Source organism: Garra rufa, chromosome 7, assembly GCF_049309525.1.
Source record: "Garra rufa chromosome 7, GarRuf1.0, whole genome shotgun sequence".
NCBI classification, from domain to species: domain Eukaryota; kingdom Metazoa; phylum Chordata; class Actinopteri; order Cypriniformes; family Cyprinidae; genus Garra; species Garra rufa.
Window position 1 is genome coordinate 21,214,975 of NC_133367.1, and position 12,819 is coordinate 21,227,793.

At 34.6% G+C, this 12,819-nt stretch overlaps 1 long non-coding RNA gene across 1 annotated transcript; it reads left to right on the forward strand.

The window, feature by feature from the left end:
• The first annotated feature begins 816 nt into the window (after positions 1-816).
• On the forward strand, positions 817-11,782 carry LOC141338392 (uncharacterized). Its single transcript, XR_012355846.1, has 5 exons — positions 817-947; positions 1,617-1,692; positions 9,752-9,828; positions 11,262-11,365; positions 11,706-11,782. It is a non-coding gene; the product is annotated as an uncharacterized lncRNA (long non-coding RNA).
• The last annotated feature ends 1,037 nt before the right edge of the window (positions 11,783-12,819 follow it).

Sequence of the window (12,819 nt, forward strand, 5' to 3'; positions counted from 1 at the left end):
TAAAATAACATTTTTAGTAGAGAGCAGAACTTTTCAGTTCAGTTATCATCACAAATTCACAATACTGTTTTACTACTATATACATGCTGTTTACTTGATATTTTGTTCTCAAAATTAGGCCTAATAATGCTTTCTCTGTTCAGATGGGTAGGTTTAATGTACTGTGTATTGTGCCATCTGTTTTACATTGTAAAGTCCTAATTACCATTGGCCTTATTAATATTGCTATGAGTAGTATATAGCCACAAAGGCTAAGGACATTTAGACCGTTTCGGATTATTTCTGCAGATAAAGGTCAGGTTCAGGGAGAGCAGGTCTCGGCAGGCAGCAGCAGACAGCATGCAACACCACTACAGGGTCGGGCTACCCCTGGCAACAGGGTGCAGTCTGCAGTGAGACCACAGGAGACCCTTAGTGTTGCTGCGTCAAGAAATTCAGTGGACCAGAGTATGGCAAGGTTTGCATCTCTCAAACAAGCCGATGTTATAGTTTACATTATAAGAAAGTAAAATACTTGTGCAAACTGACATTTGAAGTTCGTGTCACCATAATACTGGTAGACAAAAATCAGCATAGTAGCACTGTAGCAGCATAGTCAAGTAGCATACCTTAGGCATAAGTCTAAAGAATAAATTCATGAACATTTAGAAGTTATTGTCTTGTAATGGGCAGTTTAGGTCAGCCCATTTTGATTATGCTTCAAGACTTAAGTATTATTGACATCAGACTGCCTTTTCTCTCAGAGCATTCCCTGGTCTGTTTAAGGCAAGAAAAGGCTTTATCCCAACTTCCAAAAAAAAAGGCCTGCCAGGTCAACGCCAATCCAGTTTTTCCTGCTAAATAAAAGCGTTGAAAGGACTCCAAAAGCCTCTGAAGAGATGATCCTACTACAGGCTGGATTAGGACGGAGGACTGTTCTCATCCCTGAGGAAGCTGACCACTCTGAGGTTTGGCATTTCAAGTTTTCCATTTTGTATAAAGACAGAGATACACCAGTGCTCCACACAGAGTTTCGATCTGGTCTGTCTGATCATCCAGTCTGCAAAGCTACAGTACTGCTAAATGTTTTTGTGTAAACTTGTGTGAAAATGCTGTAAAGTGAGGATGCTGTCAAAAATAATGTAATGAGTAGATTTTCTTTATCAATTAACTTCCATGAACTAAATGAAATCAACACTTGGTGTGAGCATCCTTTGTGTTTAAAACAGCTTTTGTCCTCGGTGCATTTAAGCAGAGTTTTTCAGTAGCTTGGCAGGTAGCTTTCTTGAAGGGTCTTGGAAATGTTGTTCTCCACAGTTCTTCTGAATTTAGGTTCCGATTCTTCTTCATCTCAGTTTGTTTTCTTTCCTCATGTCATTCCATGATGATGATGATCAGATCTCTGTGTGGAGCACTGGCTGTTGTCAGACTTAAATCTCACTGGATTATTACAATTAATGGCCAAATGAGTGTTTGGAAATGTAAACTGATGTTTCCTCCTCACACAAAAGACTTAAAACCTTTTTTTTAGCTAGGGAAAATACTAGTGTTCTAATCATTTTGATAAGACTTGATTTATTTTTATGTAGCCAGTCTTGTTTGATGAAGTGCTTGAAGTGTGCGTTTAATTCCACCAGATATCTAAGCTATTGGTGGAGACCTATTCAAAAATGGAATGATTGGAAGGAGCCTGGATGCTCTATAAAGCTGTTGGTAAGTTAGTTTCGTTAATTTTTGAAGCTTCATTGACATCTACTTTACACATCATTAGACTGTATTGTTACTTTAAATAGGATCCCTGTTTCAGTATTTGAGTCTGTCTTTGGTTATCTTGACTGTTCAGTGTTGGAGTGAAATGTTATTTCTTTGGCTAAAATTAAATAAATAAGCTGATATGGCTTTTGATCTTTTATACTTTTTTTTTTTTTTTAATTGCATTACTTGAACAATTAACATTCAATTCACGATGTAGTACAATCATAAACCATGATTAATTTTTAGAAAAATAAAAAATAAAATAAAATAAACAAATAAATGTGAAAAAATTAACAATAATAAGAAAAAACAAGGGGATATACAAAATAATCATAACAAAGAGGAAGAGTTCAGTTTTTTTTTAAATGGTTAAAGTTCTGATAGCTTTTCGGCTTGACAGTCCTTGAAGAGTTTCAAAATAATTTCTTAAGTCAATTTTGAAATGAGAAATGCTGGGCTTAATTCCAGACCATTTACATTTGTGTATGTAAAACTTTCCTAATAATATAAGAAGATTTAACATAAAATTGTGACTGTTATCTATGTCTTTTTTTATCACAAAAGAAAATAACATCTCTTTTACTTATATTAATTATAGAACCACTCAACATTACAAGTAAACATTCAATGTCAATCCAGAAGTATTTCACATATATACATTAAAAAAAAGATGCAAAATAGACTCAGCAATTATTCCACAAAAAACACAATTCATCTAAATCATTTTTGTATCTCTTGAGAAACAGGTTAGTTGGATAAATCATGTGTATAATTTTAAAAGTTTCATTGACTTTGTTGGTGACGCAAAATTTGTTATTATAGGTCCAAATCAATTTCCAATTGATATTCTCAAAATGGTTATTCCAAAAGTACTTACATCGAAATGTTGCAGGACAATGAATCAAATATCTAAAAAGAGTATTATTGCATTTTTTTATCTTTAATATTAATACCATTTAATAAAATCTCTTTTTTGAAAGTTGATTGCATGGATTCATTACAACCTTGTAAAAGTCTCGTAAATCCCGCTGGTATTGCATCAATTACAATGCTATATTCACGAGGAGGAATTGGAATACCACATTTCTTTAAAAATTCGCTATATGTAAGAAGATATCCTTCATTATTAAACAGCTGTGAAACCAACAGAATACCATTTTCAATCCAATTATTATAAAAAATGGTTTTGTTCTTATATTTAATATATTTATTATTCCATATTATCTGTCTATGGGGAGAAAATTTGTGTTTGTATATGAGATTCCAATAAAGAAGAGTCTGTCTATGAAAACTGGATAACTGAATGGGAAGTTTATTGACCTCAAAATCACATTTCAAAAGAAATTCTATCCCTCCAACTTTTTCAAAAATAAGATTTGGAATAATATACCATATCTTATCTTTATGTTTAGTATAGGGCTGCAACTAACGACTATTTTAATAGTCGACTAGTCACCGACTATTGAAACGATTAGTCGACTAATCGGATAATTATTCAATTTTTCTCAAATTTAGCATGAGATTGCTTTAGTTATGTGGAAAATTATAGTAAACACAAGAAAGAAGGGGGTACTTCAATGAAAAATGCATATTTTGCTGCTGATAGGCCAATTCATACTAAAAGTAAATAAAAATGCCCTGTCTAAAACCAATTAGGCACAGTGCTCGGTCAGTACAGACATAAATGCATAAATTAAGAAACTTATTTTTTTAATGGACAGGCACATTTGTTTTATAAGAAAAAATAAATTAAAATCAAGTAAACATTTTCTTCCTGTAAACCATCAGCAGCAATAAAACAGTAAACAAAAATGTATATCCAAAACAAAACGTATTGGCTTCCATGTTATTTAAATCTTACCGAGGCCAGCCAAACTCCGTTTCATTCAACTGTCCGACGTGCTTTCTCTTTAAATGTTCGTGCATCACAGAGGTGCTGCCGTGATGCGCAAGGACTGCTTTACAAACCATGCAGGTAATATTTTAATTCGCCGTAGCAGGCTAAAATGCTCCCAAACTTTACGCCTGTTTCATACATACTCAGTCTGCAGTGCGTCTACAGTCCGTGTGCGTTACGTATGCGGTGCAGAAGAAGCACAGACTCGTTTTGCTTTCACACAGAACGCATTTGCAGTCCGTACATTGTGAACGTTCTAATCCGTTAACATGGGTGTGGAAAAAAAACGCACTGCAGACGGAGTATGTGTGAAACGGGCGTGTTTTGGTACGCGCAGCTGCTGCGTTGGACGCCGCCATTTCTGTATGTTATCGCTCAGCATAGAAGCTGCGTATGTGCGACTCTCGGCAGAAAGATGCCTCACTCGGTTGTCTGGCGACAACATCGACAATGAAATTCATTGTCGACTATTTCTATTATCGATTTTTGTCGACAACGTCGACGAATCGTTGCAGCCCTAGTTTAGTATAATGTTTTATCCAGTTCAACTTGAAAATTGTATTAGATGTGACAAAACACATTCAAGCCTCCTTGATTATATGAATTACATAAAATATTTTTGTTTAAGTAGTGAGGTTTGTTTTTCCATATGAAATTAAAGCGAGCTGAATCAACTTTAAGAAAACAATTTGGTACATCTAATACTTTAGCCGGGTAAACCAGACGAGATAGAGTAGACCCTCAGTTTTTGACAAAAGAATCCTACCTTTAAGTGATAGATCCCTCATAAGCCACATATCAAATCTCTTTTTGATTTTTAATAAAAGTGGTTGAAAATTAGATTGTGTTCTATTAGTTTGATCTTTACAAATATTAATACCAAGATAAGTTACTTCCTCTTTAATTGGAATACCTTCAAATTCAGTGAAAGGAATATCATTATCTTTAATTGGGAAAAGGGTACATTTTTTAATATTTAAATGTAAACCTGACACTTTAGAAAAAGTTTTAATGCACTCTATAATTTTCTTAACCTGTGATATATCTTTCAGAAAGATAGCTGTATCATCAGCAAGCTGACAACATTTGATTTCTTTGTCTCCAATTCTGATGCCTTGAAAAGAATCCTTGTGTAAAAGTAGAGTCAACGTTTGCATAACTAAAAGAAATAAAAAAGGAGCTGCCGGATCTCCTTGTTTAATGCCTCGGGAAATATTAAATCTATGAGTTGTTCCCCATGGGAGTTTAACTGAGCTATTACAGTCATTATATAATGTTTGTATAGCCCTTATAAAGTATGGACCAAAACCAAAAAATTCTAATAAATTAAATAGAAAATCATGTTGTACAGTATCAAATGCTTTATATATGTCTATAAATATAACTATTATCATTTATATAGTCCTTATAATCAATTAAATCTAGAATTAATCTAATATTATTGCTAATGTGACGTCCTTGCATAAAACCTGACTGACTATCATCTATAATTGTATCTAAACATAACTTTATTCTTTGTGCAAAAACGTGAGCTAACAATTTTACATCATTATTAATTAAAGTTATAGGCCTCCAATTGTCAAGAAGCAAGCAGTCCTTATTGGGTTTAGGTAATAATGTAATTAAGCCTTGACACATGGACGGGGGTAACTTCTATAGCTTCTTTAAAAACGAATAATAAAAATTCAGAAATGTATTCTTGGAATATCTTATAAAATTCGCCTGTTAAGCCATCATTCCCTGGTGATTTGTTATCCTTTAACTTACTAATATTCTTTTTAATTTCTTGTAAAGATATATCTTGATCACAGATTTCTTTCTGAGTTTCGTCGATACAATGTGCAATATTTTTTATATGAGAAAGAAAGTTTGAACTTAGATTATTATGTTGTTCAGAATATAGTTTTTCATAAAACTCTTTTGTGAAATTAGAAATTAATTTAGGATCTTCAGATATTTGCTCATTAATTTTAAGTTTATATATACTATTGATATTAATGTTTCTTTTTTCTAAATTATGGAAGTATTTAGTATTCCTTTCACCATGTTCCATCCATTTCCGTCTAGTACGAATGAAAGCCCCTCGTGCCAAGTTTTTATATATATTATCCAATTCGGATTGCAACTCAACTAACATTCATATCATCTTGCATACGTTCATCCTTTTCATAAATAAGGATTATTTCCTTAAATCGGTCTTGTCTTGATCTTTTTTCCTTAGATATTTCTTTACCCTTTTGGATGGCTATGTTACGAATTTGAAATTTTGTACATTCCCAATGTTTACTGTACATTTGATCTTTTTTGGCTTTAGTTAAGTTTTCAGTTATAATTTTAATGGCTCTTTCTTTGAATAATTTATCACTTAAAAGTGTATTGTTTAATTTCCAGTGATTTGGCTTATATTTAATTAATGGGTTCTTTAGGCATATTACTAATTTAATCATATTATGATCAGAGAAAACTGAGGGTTCTATTTTTGTTTCTTCAATACTATCTAATAAATCATTAGAAATAAGCCAAAAGTCAATTCTAGATCGCTTAGATAAATCTTTGTTATTCCAAGTGAACTGGATTTGATTTGGATTTTTTTTAGTCTCCATACATCACAACAATTTAAGTGCAGACAGAGATGATAAAATTGTCCATAAGTACCTTTTAGGGATCTTTGAGGATAACAATCTTTAATAGGGTCATTTATGCAGTTCCAGTCACCCCCCCCCCAATATTAATTTAGCATTAATGAAAGAATTTAGAAAAGTATTTATTTTTCCTTCAAATTCTGCAAACAAAATTGTGTTTCTTTGACTATTATTATGACCATATATGTTACCTAAAATAAAGATATTTCCCATAAATTCAACAACTAGAATTATCCATTTTCCTGAATCATGAATTAGATTTTTTTTTAGGATTTTCCCTCGAAAAGATCCTTTTAATATGGCTACACCAGCTGATTTAGTGTTTCCATAAGACATCCATATATTGTCTCCCCATTGACTTTTCCAGAAATAAAAATCTGAATCTAAAGCATGCGTTTCTTGTAAAAAATAAAAATGTGCCTTAAAGGGATAGTTCGAGCATTTAAGACATGAAGTTGTATTCAATCCTTATCAGCACTATGGTGTATACACACTGACCCACACTGCGTTCACCTCCCTGGTCAGAGTTCTGGCCGCTGGAAGTTTTTCAAGAAAGTAGTCACGGTTAGTTTCCGGGGCCTCAAAACTGTGCGTTTTTAGTGAAAAAAATATATGCGTTTCAAAGCTTGATTAATTTACATCACAAAAAACACTCCTGACAAAAATCATGCCTCAGTTTTAATCGGCACTATTTTCTTTCCGTTTCCATCAATCCGCGCTGCTGTCAGTTCGCACATTCCGATCAGCTGTTCCATTACACACTCGAATGACAACGACGTAAAAAGTAGAAAATTAACAATGGTGCGAACTTGTAAATTCCCAGGTTGTGACCACAAGAATGTGCAGGGATTGCCGTTCAAATTGCATCGTTTTCCTGTTTCTGATATAGTTATGAGACCGCTTTGGCTGGTTGCCATCGGCTACTCTGCGGGAGCTAAAATATCCAGTATCAAGGATTTTCGTGTGTGCAATGCTCACTTCAGCGAAGACAATTACATCCCCAACCAAGGAGGAAAAATCAAAAAACGGATTTTAAAGAGTTCTGCTGTACCAGTACCACGGGTAAGCTCTATTTACTAACTTTATGTCGCATACGTTTATTTTGAAACTAACGTCGGTTTTTAGGCTAACGTTACACTGAGAATATTCTAACCGGGGCAGTGATAGCATCGACAATAATCGACTGTCTATGTGGTGAGAAAATCGGCAAATGTCATCACTAATGAATTTAATTGAATCTATATAACACAACAAAATATGATGCTTTGCTATATTTGTTATTGTCTGTAACTATGCGGAACGTGTGTCGGTATCATCGTGTTTATAAGTGTGCTTGAAGGTAGGTCTAAACCAGGTATCTCCAACTCCAGTCATCGTGAACTACATTCCTGCAGCTCGATGTTTTCCTATGACAGGACACCTTTCTCAAATGAGACATTCTGTACAAGCCTGCTAATTACCCGTTGATTTGAGTCAGGTGTGTTGCATCAGAGAAAAACTAAAACCAGCAAGACAGTAGCTCACGAGGACTGGAGATCCCATGTCTAAACTGTACAGTAAACAATCTGATGTTTAGACTCCTGTGGAAATCACGTGAAACGAGGTCTAACATAAAAATCTATATATCGTCTGTTCCGTCTGACATTGTGCTAAAATTGGTTTCATCATCAGAAGTTTCGTAGTCAGACATGTTGTCAGCGAGTCGCGCTATCAACAGCTGATCGGAACTGACAGCAGCGCGGATTGATGGAAACAGAAAGAATATAGTGCCGATTAAAACTGAGGTATGATTTTTGTCAGGAGTGTTTTTTGTGATGTAAATTAATCAAGCTTTGAAACACATATTTTTTTCACTAAAAACGCACAGTTTTGAGGCCCCGGAAACTAATCGTGACTACTTTCTTGAAAAACTTCCAGCGGCCAGAACTCTGACCAGGGAGGTGAACGCAGTGTGGGTCAGTGTGTATACACTATAGTGCTGATAAGGATTGCATACAACTTCATGTCTTAAATGCTCGAACTATCCCTTTAAGAGATTTGCAAAACAAAAATACAGCTTTCCTCTTAATCGGTTCTCGTATACCCCTAACATTAAAAGAATAAAAGGATAAAGACAATGTGCACTAGAACAAGATTTAAGGTATAATAATAAAAATAAAAAAACATTCTTTTTTTTAAGGTAGAACAAAGAAGAAAAATGATTTTCTACACCTTCTGAACACAATGCATATAATATGCAAACTCTATACTCAACATGAGAAATTTAAATTTGAATCATGACGTAACTAAACTTAGCTTACAATGATATAATAATTCTTAACAAAGGACACAGAGATTGATCATCATATGTATCCATTGATAATTCAGAATAATTTTCATGGTTGCATTCTTATCTCTTTACCCTCAATGATGGCTTTTGCTCCAATAAAGAAAGCTTTTTTTTCCTTGCTTTCACGCATAATCTCATGCGTGATTCTTTGTCTTTTGTTGTCAGATCTTCGCCGAACTTTAACTTTTTGTTTTTAAGGAATTCCGAATTCTTTGCGCATTTCCAAACTCTTTCTTTGGTTGATATTGAAGTAAACCTTGTTATCACCGGTCGAGTTTTGCCGTCTTCTTTCCGCCCGATCCTGTGGCTGATGTCGATTTGAAGTCGCAGATCTTCCCCCGGGTCTTGGATGACGGTTTTGCAGATGTCGATTACGCGCTGTTTAACGTCTTCTCCCTCCTGTTTAACGTCTTCTCCCTCCTGTTCTTGCAGACCATACAGCCTCAAGTTCCATCTTCTGTGATAACGTTCCATTTCGTTCAGCCGGTCTTCCACACCAGTTATTATTTTCTGTTGATCATCACTTTTTTTCTTGACAGCTGTTATTTCTTTCTTCATGTCTTGGACTTCGTTGAAGAGGAACTTGGATGATTCCTTTAAAGCTTCGATGGTGTCTGCATTTTTCTTGATCAAGCTTGCAAGTTTGTCCGAATTTTCTTTTATCTTTACAGCCACGAGTCTCACAATGTTGTCTTGCAATTCAGTGAGTGAAATTTCAGGTTTTCCTTTCTTAGCGGCCGGAGTACAAGGACAGGGAGGGGGGGAATCTGAATTCCGTCTGAATTAGCATAGGAGTGCATATCGCCTGCTTTGACGACTTCCATAATATCTTCCGTTAAGTCTTTGTTTTCTGTGGTAAACGAAAGCTTCTTTTTCCCTTTGTCTCTAGGTCTTTTATCTGCCATCTTCCGATATTACATGCCTTAGAACAATCAGTCTGATTAAGGTCTCGTCAAGTTCTAGAGATCACGCCAACAAAATGTGCAAAAAAAAAAACGTTCTCATTCAAAACCATAAACAAAAAGAGATTTCGTCGAGTTTGGATTGTTAAACTTAAATTTAAGGTTAAATCATTTAGAGTTTCTAGCCAAGAATATCTCCCACTGTCCCGGCCGCCATCTTGCGCGCGCCCCGATCTTTTATACTCAGGTGGATCAGGTCAACGAAAGTTGAATGTCGTTGCACCAGAGGCAGAAGGCTACACAGGGTCCTACCTCATTAAAACAGTAGGAACAAAGGGCTGTCTATATATTATGCCAATACAGAACAGTGTGGACATCTCCCCTTTACCGTACTCGTCGAAAGAATTTGAAAAAATGCCGAAAGCTCAATGTGCAAAATGTCATACAGACATGCCTGTACAATTGCTGGCTATGCATGTCCAGAATTGTAAGACAGACATATGGATTAACACCAGTGATTGTGAATCGGTAAACTCTTTATTTATTTATTTAGTTTAATGTTTTCATTTAGTAAATAAAATATTTAGCAATCAGTAAAATTGTTCACTTTTTCTAATATGCACATAATCAGCATTAAATTTGTTACAGGAGTCTGGAGATTTTTTGTCATCTCATACGGAAGAGCCACCCATTTTCACAGAACTGGATTATGTCAATGTAGGTTGTTCAGTGCCGTGCTTAGTCCGGTTTACTTTAACTATGCATAATTTTTCTTCAGTAATTTTTGTATGATTAACACACCAAATACAAGTCAAAATCTGTTACTATAAGACTATTCATTTTATAAATTAGTAACAAAATAATTTTGGGTTACTTATTCTAATAACCACAGTTCATGTCTTTATGTCCAAAACTTGCATAAAAGGACCCTAGAGATCCTACAGTAAATCCTACAGAAGTGCCGTCAGCTTCCAGAAAAACAGATCATTTCAGTGGCAACTTAATATCATAACTTGCAGGAACTACAAAGTGATTTGTTCTCACTTTAAATCCCATCTTTTTTTGTTCACATCCACAGTTGGGGGATGAGTTGGATTCTATGGATTCATCTTTGGCAGTGATGGATGTCAAGGTAAGATGAATGCATGCAGGACTATTTACCACATTCTTGGAGTCCCCCCCAAAAAAGCGGGAGGCGGTTTGAGTTGTTGGATTATTTCCAGTGTATTTGAAAATCACTGTAGAAGGAAAAATGATTACATATAATTTTAATGTTATTTCACGAATGGTTATTAATGGTAGTTCATTGAAATTTCAGTACTTTTTTTTAATAATAGTAATGATTTTAAGTTTGCTTGGGATCTTGTTTCTTGCTTTAAGGATTTTTTTTAAAACATATTTTTCTGCATCTGTAAGGTATCTTGTCCTGTGTGTTCAGCCATGTACCCAGAAGAAATATGCTAATTGTTTGAGATAGGAATTTGGGTTTTCATGAGCTGTATCCCAAAATCATCCATTTTAAAACAATAAAAGGCTTGAACTACTTCAGTTGTGTTGTAATGAATCTAAAATATATGAAAGTCTAATTAACTTTTTCACAATATGCTCATTTTTTGAGAAGGACCTGTATATATACTTATTTATATATTTATTTATTTTCCCACACTTCAGGAATTGTATACCGTATAATCGTCTATATTTTGGTAATATTCAAACAAACAAAATTACTCAAGTACTGTCTTCACTTTTGTTTTTAGATTGAGACAGCAGACACTACAGCATTGCTGGACATCTCTGAAAGAGTGGTAGCTTGTGGGTACACTGGACCACTAACATCTGACAGAAAGGAGGACCTTGTCAGGTATGTGACATTTGTAGTTCTTTTTAAATCTGGCTCTCTACTTCCTTTTCCTTTTAAATCTACTCATTAGGGTTTAGATTTTTTGAACACTTTAAGCAGACCCATTTCCCTTGCTTTTCCGATTGTTCTGGAAAGCATAACAATATCACTGAATTTCAGAAGTGCACCCTTCCCCCAGACCTGAAAGGTCACAATTTCTATAGTCAATGTAAATTAAACCAAAACTCTTCTTAACCTCTTCCTAACCCTAACTATATTGTAATTTCATAACTATATAATAACTTCTATTCCTCTTATTAACAAGGTATTTTCTATTGTAAACACTATTTACTTTATGTAGTGCTGTTGTCCTGCATTCAACTGTCCGAATCCTTCCAGTGCTGCAGCAGATGTGCAAAGGATTGGAACTCTATGGCCTTCATGAAACGATGAAAAAAAATCAGCTTTTACTTTTGAAAAAGTAAGTATTGTTACTTGCATTTTTACATATGATTTTGAGTGGTGCATAATAAAAAGTTGTTCTTTTTGATTGGCAGCCTGATGCAGATTTCCTCACAACGGCCCTTACACCCATTTTAAGTGAGGTGGGCTCAGTCAAAAGACAGAGGGAGTTGCGAATTGTGAACTATTTACAAGACTTCATTCAGAGCCTTGAAGATGAAGGTAACATTGTTACTCCGAATTGTTGTAATTACATCAGTTTTAATGGGGTGCACTCAGCCAATACAGTGTTGGGTATTATGGATGTAACTAAAGATACACATAAAAATGTGTTTACTAGGGCTGGGTGAAAAATATTGGTATTCTTAAATCCCAAGATTCGATAAGCCTAGCCTGTTTTTATTTAATGGATGGAACATTGTAGTGCACATCCCATCCAATAAAGCGCAGTAAGCTTTGTGCTTTGGTATTTTTAATACAGTGTTTTTCAACCCAGGTCCTGGGTGTTCTTTAATGTTGTATGTTTGAACAAATCTGTTAAGTTTTTATGACAGCCACTATTTATGTTCATATTTATATTTACAAAAAACTGAATTACTATGTAATTGTAACTTATAATAACTCAAGTGTAATTTAAGCAGTTGTATCGCACAAATCAGTCAGTTTTTACCCTCTATATTATAATATAGCACCAACTGACTCGTGTATATTTTTCAGCATAGTCAAGATTTTTTTTTTCTTGAAAATTTGGCATGTACTGTACCTGATATATATCCAAAACTTTGATTTTAATCTGTAATCGAATTGCAAGCTTGTGATTGAGAATCGGATCATGAAATTGGTCAACCCAGCCCTAGTGTTTACATTATTCATTTATAATACTTAACATTGTAGATTTGCTTTTAATTTTGTTTCTTGCAGAAGGAAGCAACAGCACAGAGAACAGAGGTGAGGACGACAATGAACAAGGGGATAAAATGGGGCACTACACCAGCGGAGATGAACAAGAAAAA